This window comes from Heptranchias perlo, chromosome 5, assembly GCF_035084215.1.
Source record: "Heptranchias perlo isolate sHepPer1 chromosome 5, sHepPer1.hap1, whole genome shotgun sequence".
NCBI classification, from domain to species: Eukaryota; Metazoa; Chordata; class Chondrichthyes; order Hexanchiformes; family Hexanchidae; genus Heptranchias; species Heptranchias perlo.
The window spans coordinates 115,461,929-115,477,707 of record NC_090329.1 but is presented as its reverse complement, the minus strand read 5'-3'; the positions used below and the strand labels follow the sequence as shown (position 1 = coordinate 115,477,707).

Sequence of the window (15,779 nt, the reverse complement as noted above, 5' to 3'; positions counted from 1 at the left end):
CCTACTTTGTTTAAAATCCTGAGATGGAAACCATCTGGTCCTGGGGATTTGTCACTCTTTAGTGCCATTATTTTCTGCATTACTGTTAATTTGCTTACGTTAATTATGGTGGGATCCCGTCACTGATTCAAAATTAGTTTCCTTGGGGTGTCCGGCATGCTACCCTCTTCCTCTACTGTAAATACTGAAGCAAAGTAATTATTTAACATGTCTGCCATTTCCTTATTTTTATTTACAATATCACCATTATCAATCTTTAAGGGGCCCACATTGCTCTTGACCACCCTCTTTCTCCTAATATAATTGTAAAAAATGCTTTGTGTTGATTTTGATATCCCTTGCAAGTTTCTTTTCATTCTCCCTTTTTGTAGCTCTTACTATCTGTTTTGTCACCCTTTGCTGTTCTTTGTATCTCTCCCAGTCGCCAGGATCTGTGCTATTTTTTGCATTTTTGTATGCTTTTTCTTTTAGTTTTATGTTGTCCCTTACCTCTTTTGTCATCCATGGCTTTTTCTTTTTGGCAAGTGGAGCTCTTGCCCATTAGGGGTATAAACTGGTTCTGTATCACATTAAATTCTTTTTTGAACACTGATCGTCTGTCATTTTACCCATTAACAGATTTGCCTAGTTTACTGTGGACAGTCTCTGTCTCATCCCGTTGAAGTCGACCTTACCTAAATTTCGAATCTTTGATCTGATACGGGTTCCTCCCTTTCAAACACAACGTTGAACTTGATCATATTATGATCGCTATTAGATAAATGTTCACACACCATTAGGCTGTTAACTAAATCTAGCTCATTACTCATTATTAAATCTAATATGGCCTGCCCCCCTTGTTGGTTCTAGGACATATTGTTGCAGAAATCTGTCCTGAACACACTCAAGAAATTCACTACCTTTCTGACATGAAGTCACCTGCTTATCCCAATCAATATGAAAGTTAAAATCCCCCATTAAAACCACTCTGACTTTGCTACATGCTTGTCTAATCTCTGCATTTATACATTCTGCCACTTCACAGCTGCTACCAGGGGGCCTATACACAACTCCCACTACAGTCTTAAATCCTTTTCTATTTCTTAATTCTACCTGTAAAGTCTCCACTTCCTGCTTACCTCTCGTTATAACCTCTCTTATCATTGAAATAATTTCATCCTTAATCACTAAGGCTACTCCTCCTCCTCCTCTACCAGTTTCCCTATCCTTCCTGTATATGGTATATTCCAGGTATATAACCAGGTATATTCAGTTCCCAGTCCTGACCATCTTGCTGCCATGTCTCAGTAATGGTTACCCTGTCGTACTCTCTAAGTGGAATTTGCGCCTGCAATTCATTCAATTTGTTCCTTATACTCCGTGTGTCTGTATAAAGAATGCTTACTCGGGCCACACACCCTAACCTGTCCTTCTGCTCTAATATTGTTTGTCTCACACATTTCTTATTTCTCTCTCATAATTTTAATTACTTTACAACTTTTAGTTTTCCCTTTACCTGTAGTGCCTAAAGCATAATTTCTGACGATTACTCGACTCTCTTTCTTTTCGATTATTTTAGAATTATTTTTTATACCACCATTTCCACCTGAGCCCCCCGCCCACCCCCCAATTTACCAGTTTAAAGTCCTTGTGACCGTCCTATTTATCCTTTCCGCTCAGACCCTGATCCCAGACCAGTTCAGGTGGAGCCCGTCCCAGCAGTACAGCTCCTTCCTGTCCCAGTACTGGTGCCAGTGTCCCATGAAATGGAACCTGTCTTTCCCACATCACTCATTCAGCCACATGTTCACCTCCATAATCTGTTTATCTTACGCCAATTTGCACATGGCTCAGGTAATAATCCAGTACTTCATTGGGTGTAAAGCTTTTTGGGACATCCTGAGATGATGAAAGGCGCTATATAAATGCAATTCTTCCTTTCTTTCACGGAGCAGGAAGTGTCACTGGTGAGGCATTTTATGATGGCCACAGGAATCCCAGCTTACACACTAAGAATAATTGTAGCTCTGCATTTCCAAGGGATATTGGGCAGTATCAGTGTATTAAGTTAACTAAAGAAATTGATGTCACATTACAATCCTACTTCAGGACACTAGGAAACACTAATCCTGTAAAGAAGCTGGATTTAAAAGCACTGCTAGTTGTACTAAATATCTGGAGTCCTGAGTATCGTTACACCTATTAATTAACTTGGAGCATTATATCATTATCACTTGCTAAGTAACTAGGACTGTGGGCATCGTTAGCTCTGCTAAATAAAGAGTGCAAGACAATTTAGCTTTACTAAATAAATAGGATCATGGACACCATAATTCGAGTCATGACATCATTAACACTATCAGATAATCAGGACTATGGGCATCATTAATACTATCAGATAATCAGGACTATGGGCATCATTAATACTATCAGATAATCGGGACTATGGGCATCATTAACACTATCAGATAATCAGGACTATGGGCATCATTAATACTATCAGATAATCGGGACTATGGGCATCATTAATACTATCAGATAATCGGGACTATGGGCATCATTAATACTATCAGATAATCGGGACTATGGGCATCATTAATACTATCAGATAATCAGGACTATGGGCATCATTAACACTATCAGATAATCAGGACTATGGGCATCATTAATACTATCAGATAATCAGGACTATGGGCATCATTAACACTATCAGATAATCGGGACTATGGGCATCATTAATACTATCAGATAATCGGGACGATGGACATCATTAACATTATCAGATAATCGGGACGATGGACATCATTAATACTATCAGATAATCGGGACGATGGACATCATTAATACTATCAGATAATCGGGATGATGGACATCATTAATACTATCAGATAATCAGGACTATGGGCATCATTAATACTATCAGATAATCGGGACTATGGGCATCATTAATACTATCAGATAATCAGGACTATGGGCATCATTAGAACTATCTGATAATCAGGACTATGGGCATCATTAATACTATCAGATAATCGGGACAATGGACATCATTAATACTATCAGATAATCGGGACTATGGGCATCATTAATACTATCAGATAATCAGGACTATGGGCATCATTAGAACTATCTGATAATCAGGACTATGGGATCATTAGAACTATCTGATAATCGGGACTATGAGCATCATTAGAACTATGTGATAATCAGGACTATGGGCATCATTAATACTATCAGATAATCGGGACTATGGGCATCATTAATACTATCAGATAATCGGGACTATGGGCATCATTAATACTATCAGATAATCGGGACTATGGGATCATTAGAACTATCTGATAATCAGGATTGTGGGCATCATTAGAACTATCTGATAATCGGGACTATGGGATCATTAGAACTATCTGATAATCAGGACTATGGGCATCATTTGAACTATCAGATAATCGGGACTATGGGCATCATTAATACTATCAGATAATCAGGACTATGGGCATCATTAATACTATCTGATAATCGGGACTATGGGCATCATTAATACTATCAGATAATCAGGACTATGGGCATCATTAATACTATCAGATAATCGGGACTATGGGCATCATTAATACTATCAGATAATCAGGACTATGGGCATCATTAGAACTATCTGATAATCAGGACTATGGGCATCATTAATACTATCAGATAATCGGGACAATGGACATCATTAATACTATCAGATAATCGGGACTATGGGCATCATTAATACTATCAGATAATCAGGACTATGGGCATCATTAGAACTATCTGATAATCAGGACTATGGGATCATTAGAACTATCTGATAATCGGGACTATGAGCATCATTAGAACTATCTGATAATCAGGACTATGGGCATCATTAATACTATCAGATAATCGGGACTATGGGCATCATTAATACTATCAGATAATCGGGACTATGGGCATCATTAATACTATCAGATAATCGGGACTATGGGATCATTAGAACTATCTGATAATCAGGATTGTGGGCATCATTAGAACTATCTGATAATCGGGACTATGGGATCATTAGAACTATCTGATAATCAGGACTATGGGCATCATTTGAACTATCAGATAATCGGGACTATGGGCATCATTAATACTATCAGATAATCAGGACTATGGGCATCATTAATACTATCTGATAATCAGGACTATTGGCAGCATTAGAACTATCTGATAATCAGGACTATTGGCATCATTAGAACGATCAGATAATCGGGACTATTGGCAGCATTAGAACTATCTGATAATCGGGACTATTGGCATCATTAGAACGATCAGATAATCGAGACTGTGGGCATCATTAGAACTATTAGATAATTGGGTCTATGTGCATCATTAATACTATCTGATAATCGGGACTATGAGCATCATTAGAACTATCTGATAATCAGGACTATGGGCATCATGAGAACTATTAGATAATTGGGTCTATGTGCATCATTAGTCCTCTTAAAGAACGAGAGTAGTGAACATGTTTAGTCTTGCTAAATAAGTAAACCTGTAACCAAGTTATAAGAGCAGTGCTCAACACCAGCCCTGCTCAATTAGTTAACTAACCAGGTCTTCTCTTTGTTTAAACCCTGGGGTCTCAATCCTGACTATACAAATACATTTATCCTGTTGACTTCTCTCTCCCTAAGTGGCGTTGATCACTATTACTGCAACGTGATATAAATAAAACAACTCATTTATTCTTTCCTTTCTACCCTTCCCTTATCTGGGGGGATGAGGGAGAGCCCCCACTAGGCTCCTGATTGGAAGTATATATGACTCTGATCACAGTGATTGTAATAGTTAAAGGGAATGCAGTCACATGGATAGAAGAATGGCTTGGAGATAGAAAGTGAAAAAGTTGGGATAACTGATCGGACATGGGTATTGTAAGAATACTGGAAATAGGGAAAAATTGACATTTTTCTTAAAGCTACTGAGCCTCATGCTCTGCAGGCTGTGCTGTGCATTTTGTTGAATGTGCAGCTTATTTTGCGGAATTGTAAACTGTTAACCTTTGACTAGTGACTGAGCCTTGCCAACCTCATTGTGAGGGAAGGCAGCTATGTGATAAAATAGGAATAATGATCCAAAAAAACCAAACAATAATCCAAAGATCACGATAAGATTAGGACCATGACAAGATAGCTAGACGAGTGCAGTCAAACAAACTGGCCACACTGAAAAACAAAGGGTCTCATGGTTAAATGAGTAATGTTAAAACAAGCTGACCATCTTGAATCCTTTGAAAAACAACTTTGTTAATCTCTAAGGGTCTTATGAGTATTGTTCCAGATATGGTGTGAGGTTCCTGCCAGGGTGAACATAAAAACCCAACTTCTTTTGGGCTCAGGGCAGAGGAACTCAAAAGCAGTTATAAGTTACTATGGTTACAACTAATGCCAACAGTAAGTTCCAGCTCTGATTTTTTTTTCTTTCTGCTAGTGAAGCACGAGATAGTAGTTCTGGCCTGGTTGTTGTCTGTCACACATGGAATAAGTTTCATATTCCTCACACATGAGGGAGCACGCATGTGGGCGTGCATGTACACACACACACACATATATAAATATGAATAGTATATCTAGTCTTAAAGTGTTACACCTCGAGTTTCACACGTGAAAGTGTATGTAGTAATCTCAACACATCACTACTGAGCAGGTGCGGAATGTACCAAAGAGTAGCAAGTTGGACGAAAGGGAATGTTCACAATCAAGAATCAGGAAACACCCACTAATAAAATAGGCCTTCCTCAGAAAGCTCTGGGCTGACATCGAGCACAAAGGAAGTCACACAATTGGTGGAAGGCCCACAGGGGACAGGTAGGTCAGCTGTTATTCAAGCCTTAAAGGCAGTAGTACTATTAAAGGGGCAGGTACAATAAAAGCCCTGTGCCAGAATTACGTTGATATGGCTGGTTTATTGAAGCTCGATTTTTGTGCTGTAACCCATGATGTCAGCCAGAAGCAAATGTTTGAAGGTAGCCGATCCATATCCCGCATGCAGCAAAACCTGGACAACATCCAGGCTTGGGCTGATAAGTGGCAAGAAACATTCGCGCCAGACAAGTGCCAGGCAATGACCATCTCCAACAAGAGAGAGTCTAACCACGTCGCCTTGACATTGAACGGCATTACCAACATCCTGGGAGTCACCATTGACCAGAAACCTAGTTGGACCAGCCACATAAATACTGTGGCTACAAGAGCAGGTCAGAGGCTGGGTATTCTGTGGCGGGTGACTCACCTCCTGACTCCCCAAAGCCTTTCCACCATCTACAAGGCACAAGTCAGGAGTGGATGGAATACTCTCCACTTGCCTGGATGAGTGCAGCTCCAACAACACTCAAGAAGCTCGACACCATCCAGGACAAAGCAGCCCGCTTGATTGGCATCCCATCCACCACCCTAAACATTCACTCCCTTCACCACCGGCGCACAGTGGCTGCAGTGTGTACCATCCACAGGATGCACTGCAGCAACTTGCCAAGGCTTCTTCGACAGCACCTCCCAAACCCGCGACCTCTACCACCTAGAAGGACAAGAACAGCAGGCACATGGGAACAACACCACCTGCATGTTCCCCTCCAAGTCACACACCATCCCGACTTGGAAATATATCACCGTTCCTTCATCGACGCTGGGTCAAAATCCTCGAACTCCCTTCCTAACAGCACTGTGGGAGAACCTTCACCACATGGACTGCAGCGGTTCAAGAAGGCGGCTCACCACCACCTTCTCAAGGGCAATTATGGATGGGCAATAAATGCTGGCCTTGCCAGCGATGCCCACATCCCATGAACGAATTTTTTAAAAATCCCTTATTATTTCAATGTGCCTGCTCCTATGGATATCTTTGTACTGCTGTGCCATGACTGAGACAGCAACAGGACCCTAAGCAGGAATCTGGGTGCCCCTGCAGGCTGCCTTTGCGGGAGCTGTTAAGTGACTGGCACCATGGAAGAACAGGGAAAATGTTGGAGAGGGACTAGGAGGAGGCTGTTGGTTTGGGTATGAGACTTTACCTTCTTATTTTTAGTTTCACAAAACCATTTGGAAGTGTTTGATACAAGGCAAGGATAGACAACAGGACACTGCTGGTGAATTTGTAAACTGTTCTCATGCAGGTTATGTAGCAGGGACCCTCGTTCAGAATTAGAGAGAGTTGCTGAGCAGTTTTCAGGCCTCCTTCAGATAAACATGGACATGCAGCATTACATATAGCACCTTCTTCAAACCGGAGGTAAGGAACAACAATTTAATTTAACAATGATTAACCAGCGTATCCTAAATTTTACTGGTATAGTATGGCCCTGTTTTTCAGACTGGAGGGAGGTGTACAGTGGTGTTCCTCAGGGGTCAGTGCTGGGACCACTGCTTTTCTTGATATATATTAATGACTTGGACTTGGGTGTACAGGGCACAATTTCAAAATTCGCAGTTGGCTCAAAACTTGGAAGTGTAGTAAACAGTGAGAAGGATAGTGATAGACTTCAAGAGGATATAGACAGGCTGGTGGAATGGGCGGTCATGTGGCAGATGAAATTTAACGCAGAAAAATGTGAAGTGATACATTTTGGTAGGAAGAACAAGGAGAGGCAATATAGACTAGAGGGTTCAATTCTAAAAGGGGTACAGGAACAGAGAGATCTGGGGGTATATGTGCACAAATCATTGAAAGTGGCAGAGCAGGTTGAGAAAGCGGTTAAAAAAACATACGGGATCCTGGGCTTTATAAATAGGACGGCCTCAACCGGGATCTTGGGTTCATGTCACGCTACACGTAACCCCACCAGCGAACAAAAGTTAACTGTTTTTAATATAACGGGTCAATTGCTGTCTTTTCCTTCTGGATGTTTCTATGTTTCTGCCTCTCTCTGTTTTTTTTTTGTTCTGGCCGTTTGTATATTCGGTGGCCCTGTAGGTAACACCTATCTGTCTGAACACTTTGGTTGCCTTGGCAACGGGCAGTTGAAAAGACTTTCTGTAATCACCAGGCATTGTTCTGTGATTTATAAATGTGAGAGGTTCGAGGATTTCTTGACATTCACCTGAGGAAGGAGGAAGCCTCCGAAAGCTTGTGAATTTTAAAATAAAATTGCTGGACTATAACTTGGTGTTGTAAAATTGTTTACAATTGTCAACCCCAGTCCATCACCGGCATCTCCACATCATTTATAAATAAAGGCATAGGGCATTATTTAAAAAGTGAAAAACGAGTGGGCTGGGGGCGAAGGAACATTCAAAATTGCTACCATTTCAGACACACCCCCAAACCACCTCCAACACGCCCATTTCTGGTTTTCACTGGAGCGGGTCAAGGGGCGGGTGACCAACGGGCTCCCAGGAGTCGGATCGGGCCTTAAAACCTTTCAAGGAGGCTGTGGGCCTCCATTTTTCCAGAGTTTCCGATTTCAACCCCGGGGGGCTGGGATTCCCGGGCCTTCTCTTTCATGCCATGTGAAAGGAGGCGAGAAGGCCTGAGACTAACGGGTAAGTGCCTTTCTAGCACAACTTGTGGGCCGGAGGAGCTGGAGTGCTTCCCCCAGGCCCAACAAGCCTACCTGCAGCGACCCCCCAATGCCTGGGGACCCCCGCCCCCAATCCACCCCACAACGATCGCTGCCCCCCGCGATGACCCCCGACTCCCCCCCCCCCCCCCAATGATGGCAGACTCCTGCAATGGCCCTTGATCCTGACACGCCCCCAGTGACTGACCCCCAATCCCTCCCCCATTACTGACTCCCTTGTAACTCCCATGCCATCCCATGCCCCACACCAACCCATGCCCTCGTGCCCACCCATGACCCCCATGCCCACCCCCCATCCATACAAACAAAGACTTACCTGCAAACTTACCTGAAGACGTCCCCTTCCTGGCTGCTCTCCCGTTCGATTGAGACCAGCCTGTCAATCAGGCCGATCAGTCGGACAGGAACCCCAAAAAAAAAAGATGTCCTTACATCAAAATCGTAAGGACGTCCGGGTTTCCTGTCTGCAATTTGATCCTTCTGCCCCCCCACTTCCTGGCTCGGAGTCAAAATCATGCCCATAGAGTACAAAAGCAAGGAAGTCATGATGAACCTTTATAAAACACTGATTCGACCACAACTGGAGTATTGTGTCCAGTTCTGGGCACCGCACTTTAGGAAAGATGTGAAGGCCTTAGAGAGGGTGCAGACGAGATTTACTAGAATGATTCCAGGGATGAGGGAGATTTGATAGAGGTATTCAAAATCATGAAGGGTCTAGACAGAGTAGATAGAGAGAAACTATTCCCATTGGTGGAGGGATCAAGAACCAGAGGACATAGATTTAAGGTGATTGGCAAAAGAACCAAAGGTAACATGAAGAAAAACTTAATTACACAGCGAGTGGTTAGGATCTGGAATGCACTGCCCGAGGGGGTGGTGGAAGCAGATTCAATCATGGCCTTCAAAAGGGAACTGGATAAGTACTTGAAAGGAAAAAATTTGCAGGGCCACGGGGAAAGAGCAAGGGAGTGATGACTAACTAGATTGCTCTTGCAGAGAGCTGGCACAGACTCGACGGGCCGAATGGCCTCCTTCCATGCTGTAAACATTCTATGATTCTATGACACTACCCTGTACAACCAGCAGTAGGTGAGGGTGTGTTTTTACTCAGTCTGTAATGTGCAGTAATCCATTGTCTACAGGATTCTTTAGTTATGGAGCAGTCGTCAAGCCTTCCACAGGATTGTTCCATCCAGTTTAACATTTCTAGACTATACTTGGCTGCCAAGCTGTTACTCCATAGCAGGTGGGAAATCCAGCCCTTTACAACCGGTGAAAAGAGAAAAGTAGATCATTTGGGCTAATTAGTAACATGAGCGATTAATGTAGGGGAAAGTACTTATCTCCTTGTGCATTCAGAATTTTTAAATTTCTTCCAGTCCTTCTGGCATTCCCCAAAGAATTCATAGGGAAAAGAAGCTTGAACCAATATTTAATGAAGCAGGAAGAGGAAAGCTGGCTTCATACTTAGTGAGGAAATCCATCAGGAAACGAAGAGTTCCAATTTCTCCAGGTCACTGTCTTTCACATCCCAAACCAATAATCCTCAATGTGTTCATCAAAATCACCCAGCCCTGGCCTGGAAGGCCTGATCAGATCAGAGGAGCTATAATCCAATATTCCCTCTCAGGCTCCCCTCCCTGGCTGTCTCCTCGCATCAAGTCAGCTTTCCTTTTTCAAGTTACAGTTTCCCTCATGTCTGCGTTGTACCAGTATAGTGGGAGAAACAGTCAAACTAAATGGAGGAGATACAAGGGTCTAGAAACTTGGCCTCGCAGTGCCCGTTTTTCAGGTGCTAATTGGTCTACTAAGTTCCCAATATGGTGGGCAGGAAGCATGTGCACCCCAGGCCTCTGATCCCCCTCTCTGGCCTCCTATCCCCATCCCCCCAGTCTCTGATCTCCAAACCCCCAGGCCTCTGATCCCCCTCTCTGGCCTCCTATCTCCTTCCCAGTCTCTGATCTCCAAACCCCCAGGCCTCCGATCCCCCTCTCTGGCCTCCTATCCCCATCCCCCCCAGTCTCTGATCTCCAAACCCCCAGGCCTCATGTCATCCCCCCCTCAGTCTCTGATCTCCAGACCCCCCTCACTTACCTGAGGACCGCTGTGATGCTAGCAGTGGCCCGATCTTCGTTGACTCTTCCCCAGTTGACTGTGCGTGCCAGGATTTCTACCCTAACTCCTTTACATGGTATGTACTTAATATTACAAGCCACATGATCTCCTGAACCCAGATAAGAACACAGATCAAAACATATATTTTCATTTTTTTTTGCTTCAATATCCTTCCATTCTAATGGCAGTGACTCACGCTCGCATCCACCTCCTTGGGTGGCACCAGCCTCCAGTCCCCCATCCATGTTGCTACTCTCTACATATGGCAAGCTATTCATTCATGGGGGCCTTTGTGGCTGAGTCCAATTGTTTCCTCAGGAGCAGTCTTTTCTTTAACCCCAGTCTAGATTGGGAGTGCCTAAAGCCACTGCTGCCGAGAGAAACCAATTCTGCACAGATCAAGACTCAAACTCAGTTATAGAGTCATAGATCATAGAGTCATAGAGTCATAGAGTCATACAGCACGGATAGAGGCCCTTCGGCCCATCGTGTCCGCGCCGGCCATCAAGCCCTGTCTAATCTAATCCCATATTCCAGCATTTGGTCTGTAGCCTTGTATGCTATGGCATTTCAAGTGCTCATCCAAATGCTTCTTGAATGTTGTGAGGGTTCCTGCCTCCACAACCCTTTCAGGCAGTGAGTTCCAGACTCCAACTACCCTCTGGGTGAAAAAGTTCTTTCTCAAATCCCCTCTAAACCTCCCACCTTTTACGTTGAATCTATGCCCCCTTGTTATAGAACCCTCAACGAAGGGAAAAAGCTCCTTAGTATCCATCCTATCTGTGCCCCTCATAATTTTGTACACCTCAATCATGTCCCCCCTCAGCCTCCTCTGCTCCAAGGAAAACAAACCCAATCTTCCCAGTCTCTCATCATAGCTGAAGCGCTCCAGCCCTGGCAACATCCTGGTGAATCTCCTCTGCACCCTCTCCAAAGCGATCACATCCTTCCTGTAGTGTGGCGACCAGAACTGCACACAGTACCCCAGCTGTGGCCTAACCAGTGTTTTATACAGCTCCATCATAACCTCCTTGCTCTTATATTCTATGCCTCGGCTAATAAAGGCAAGTATCCCATATGCCTTCTTTACCACCTTATCTACCTGTTCCGCCGCCTTCAGGGATCTGTGAACTTGCACACCAAGATCCCTCTGACCCTCTGTCTTGCCTAGGGTCCTCCCATTCATTGTGTATTCCCTTGCCTTGTTAGTCCCTCCAAAGTGCATCACCTCACACTTTTTCGGGTTAAATTCCATTTGCCACTGTTCCGCCCATCTGACCAACCCATCTATATCGTCCTGCAGACTGAGACTATCCTCCTCGCTATTTACCACCCTACCAATTTTTGTATCATCAGCGAACTTACTGATCATACCTTTTACATTCATATCCAAGTCATTAATGTAGACCACAAACAGCAAGGGACCCAGCACCGATCCCTGTGGTACCCCATTGGCCACAGGCTTCCAGTCACAAAAACAACCTTCGACCATCACCCTCTGCCTTCTGCCACTAAGCCAGTTTTGTATCCAAAGTGCCAAGGCACCCTGGATTCCATGGGCTCGTACCTTCTTGACCAGTCTCCTGTGGGGGACTTTATCAACGGCCTTACTGAAATCCATGTATACCACATCCACTGCGTTACCCTCATCCACACGCCTAGTCACCCCCTCAAAAAATTCAATCAAATTAGTCAGACATGATCTTCCCTTGACAAAGCCATGTTGACTATCGCTGAATAATCCTTGCATCTCCAAGTGGAGACTAATTTTGTCCTTCAGAATTTTTTCCAATAATTTTCCTACCACTGATGTTAGGCTCACTGGCCTGTAGTTCCCCGGTTTTTCCCTACTCCCCTTCTTGAATAATGGTACTACATTAGCGGTTCTCCAGTCCTCTGGCACATCCCCTGTGGCCAGAGAGGTTCTGAATATATGTGTCAGAGCCCCCGCAATCTCCTCCTTTGCCTCACACAGTAGCCTGGGATACATTTCGTCCGGGCCTGGGGATTTATCCATTTTTAGGCCTGCTAAAACCGCCAATACCTCCTCCCGCTCGATGTTAATATGTTCGAGTATATCACAGTCCCCCTGCCTTATTTCTATGTCTACATCGTCCTTCTCCATAGTGAAAACAGATGCAAAAAATTCATTTAGAACCCCTCCTACATCTGCCAGCTCCACACACAGATTGCCATTTTTGTCCCTAATGGGCCCTATTTTTTCCCTAGTCATCCTCTTGCCCTTAATATACTTATAAAACATCTTAGGATTTTCCTTTATTTTGCTCGCCAGTGTTATTTCATGGCCCCTCCTTGATCTCCTAATTTCTTTTTTAAGTATCCCCCTGCACTTTTTGTACTCCTCTAGGGCTTCCTCCGTTTTTAGCCTTTGTCTCTGCCAAAAGCCCTCTTTTTCTTCCTAATCCATTCTCGTATATCCCCTGACATCCAAGGTTCCCTGGAGTTCTTGGAACCACCCTTGACCTTTACGGGAACATGTTGCCATTGTATGGTCTCAATCTCCCTTCTGAAAGACTCCCATTGCTCCGATGCGGATTTTCCTACAAGCAGCTGATCCCAGTCCATTTTGGCCAGATCCTGCCTTATCCTATTAAAATCGGCCTTCCCCCAATTTAGAACCTTTATTTCCGGCCCCTCCCTATCCTTTTCCATGACCACCTTAAATCTCACCGAATTATGGTCACTGTCACCAAATTGCTCACCTACTAGCACTTCTTCCACTTGGCCAGCCACATTCCCTAGAATTAGGTCCAGTACCACCCCCTCTCTTGTAGGACTTTCTACATGCTGGCTCAAAAAGCTCTCCTGGATGCACGTTAAGAATTTTGTACCCTCTAAGCCTTTTACACTCTGAGTATCCCTGTTAATATTGGGGAAGTTGAAATCCCCCACTATTATTACCCTATTATTTGCACAATTTTCTGAGATTTGCCTACATATCTGTTCCTCTATCTCCCCCTGACTGTTTGGGGGCCTGTAGTACACTCCCATCAAAGTGCTTGCCCCCTTTTTGTTTTTAAGCTCCACCCATATGGCCTCATTAGAGGAACCTGCTAATATATCATCCCTCCTTATGGCAGTAATTGATTCTTTAATTAATATTGCGACCCCCCCCCTCCTCTTATACCTCCCCCTCTGTCTCGCCTGAAGATTCTGTACCCCGGAATATTGAGCTGCCAGTCTTGCCCCTCCCTCAACCATGTCTGTGTGACAGCAACAATATCATACTCCCATGTGTTTATCAACACCTTCAGTTCATCCACCTTATTCGCAAGACTCCTTGCATTAAAATAGATGCCATCCAGCCTTGCCCTCACATATTTGCCCTGTCTTCCAAGCTGACTTGTTTTTTTCTCTATATTTGGCTGCACATCACCCCCTATTGTAGCTCCACTCTGTATCCCATCCCCCTGCCAAGTTAGTTTAAACCCCCCCCCAACAGTGCTAGCAAACCTCCCCGCAAGGATATTTGTCCCGCTCTGGTTCAGGTGCAACCCGTCCGACTTGTACAAGTCCCACCTTCCCCAGAAGCAGGCCCAGTGATCCAGGAAACTGAAACCCTCCCTCCTGCACCAACTCTTTAGCCACGCATTCATCTGTTCTATCCTCCTATTTCTATACTCACTAGCCCGTGGCACTGGGAGTAATCCAGAGATTACAACCTTTGAGGTCCTGCTCTTTAATCTGCTACCTAGCTCCCTAAATTCTTGATGCAGGACCTCATCTCCCTTCCTACCTATGTCGTTGGTCCCAATGTGGACCACGACCTCTGCCTGCTCACCCTCCCCCTTGAGAATGCCCTGTAGCTGCTCAGTGACATCCATGACCCTGGCACCAGGGAGGCAACAAACCATCCTGGAGTCACGTTTACGGCCACAGAAACGCCTGTCTGTTCCCCTTACGATAGAATCCCCTACCACTATAGCTCTTCCACTCTTTTTCCTCCCAGCCTGTGCAGCAGAGCTACCCCTGGTGCCAGGAAGTTGGCTGCTGCTGCCTTCCCCTGATAAGTCATCCCCCTCAACAATATCCAAAGCGGCATATTTGTTTGAGAGGGGGACGGCCACAGGGGACCCCTGCACTGCCTGCCTGCTCCTCTTACTCTGCCTGGTGGTCACCCAATTACTTCCTGCCTGTACAACCTTTACCTGCGGTGTGACCACCTCACTAAACGTGCTATCCACGACGTTCTCAGCATCGCGAATGCTCCATAATGAATCCATCCGCAGCTCCAGTGCCGCAATGCGGTTTGTCAGTAGCTGCAGCTGGATACATTTCCCGCACACATGGTCGTCAGGGACACCGGAAGGGTCCCTGATTTCCCACATAGAGCAGGAAGAGCATAACACGGGGCTGGGCTGTCCTGACATGACTTACCCTTTAACTAATTAATTCAAATTAAATGAATCCCACCAATTTCACTTCAATTAAAAGGTATACTCAAGGGCCCTTGCTGAACAGCAGTCCCCCACTACACAACAGAGACCCTAGAATCCACAAACTCTAACCTTAGACAAATTCAGCAGGAAAATACTCACCAGCCAATCACTTACCTCTTCCTTGGTGACGTCCCACTTGGATTACTTTTTGCTTCTTATTTATCTTAGGTCCAGGAGTTAAGTCCCTGTGATGTCGCACAGTAGTTGTCTCTTGTTGTCGGTCTGCTGCTGCTTTTATTCCACAATTTCAGTCTTCTACTCTCAGGTCCACTACCGCTCTGCAGGAAAAGTTTGGAAAAGCAAGGCAAAGCAGCACCTCCTTCCCCCACTTCACCGAACTCCCACACGTACCAAACTCTCAGCACACTGTGTAATATCCGCACTGACAGGCCCCTGTATTTCTACAGTTGAGACTCAGATGAGTCAGGCCTGCCCCACCTTCAGGTACCAGTTGAATCTAGCTAACTAATTAACTTGCTACAGCAGCTCTCTGCTGAAGCCTGACAGAAACTTAGAAATTTAAACTTTTAAATTGACCTTAAACAGTTGAAGCAATATGCACTAGATTTAAAGAGATTAACCCTTAAACTCCCACACTTACCGAACTCTCAGCACACTGTGCAGTCCGCAGTTCTTTCTGTATGTTTCAGTACCGCATCATC

At 44.5% G+C, this 15,779-nt stretch overlaps 1 long non-coding RNA gene across 1 annotated transcript in view; it reads right to left on the bottom strand.

Moving 5' to 3' along the window:
• The window catches only part of LOC137321503 (uncharacterized), a 29,302-nt gene extending 13,980 nt beyond the window's left edge, over positions 1 to 15,322 (bottom strand). Inside the window, exon 1 of the long non-coding RNA XR_010962839.1 lies at positions 15,232 to 15,322. This is a non-coding gene — a long non-coding RNA (uncharacterized lncRNA). The remainder of the gene's footprint in view (positions 1 to 15,231) is intronic.
• Positions 15,323 to 15,779: the final 457 nt, after the last annotated feature.